This window comes from Herpailurus yagouaroundi, unplaced genomic scaffold (genome assembly GCF_014898765.1).
Source record: "Herpailurus yagouaroundi ecotype Mexico unplaced genomic scaffold, PumYag 198, whole genome shotgun sequence".
NCBI lineage: Eukaryota > Metazoa > Chordata > Mammalia > Carnivora > Felidae > Herpailurus > Herpailurus yagouaroundi.
In genome coordinates, this window is record NW_024412429.1 from 1,050,353 (window position 1) to 1,051,064 (window position 712).

Genomic DNA, 712 nt, shown 5'->3' on the forward strand with positions numbered 1-712 from the left:
TGTGTACAGAGGCCTGGACAGGAAACCGTGGTGGTGTGCCCTTAGGGTCCTTAAACGTCTCCCACGCCGAAGCCTTTGATGGTGGGCCCAGGGGCATGATGGGAAACTCCCTGGTCTCGAATCGTACCCGAGAGACTTCCACGGTGTGGCTTTGTGTCATTTCAAAGGACACTTGGTTTATAACGTTAAAGGTGGCTTCTCCCTTGAGGTAACACTAAACACACGTGTTTATTTGCAACAGTTCTGAGGCTTCCTTCTTCATTTTAAAAAGAGAAAAGTGTCCGTGTTGGCACGGCGGCTCTGTCTGCAGAACAAGGGTTACGCTCCCTTGTTAAAGTGTCAGGAAAGTAACGGTTTCTTCCACCTGGGATGCCGACCCGTGACTTCGGAATGTAGAACATACTTACTTTCTATTTGTGTGAATAAATGAATGACTGAACTGTTCTCACTTAGGTGGGACATAGACGTACAAATGTGAGAATCCAAAGGAGGGTCCATTTCAGTGGACACACTCACAGTGCTCACTGAGAAGGGCCCCTCTGAACTGGTGGGCAGGAGGCAGGGGGCAGGTCGGCAGGGGGGCAGGAGGCAAGTGGGCAGGGGGGCAGGGGGTAGGTGGGCAGGGGGTCAGGCAGACTGGTGAGCAGGGGACGGGGGGGACGGAAGCAGGAGGGGCAGGGGATCACTGGGGCAGGTGGGCAGGTGGGCAGGG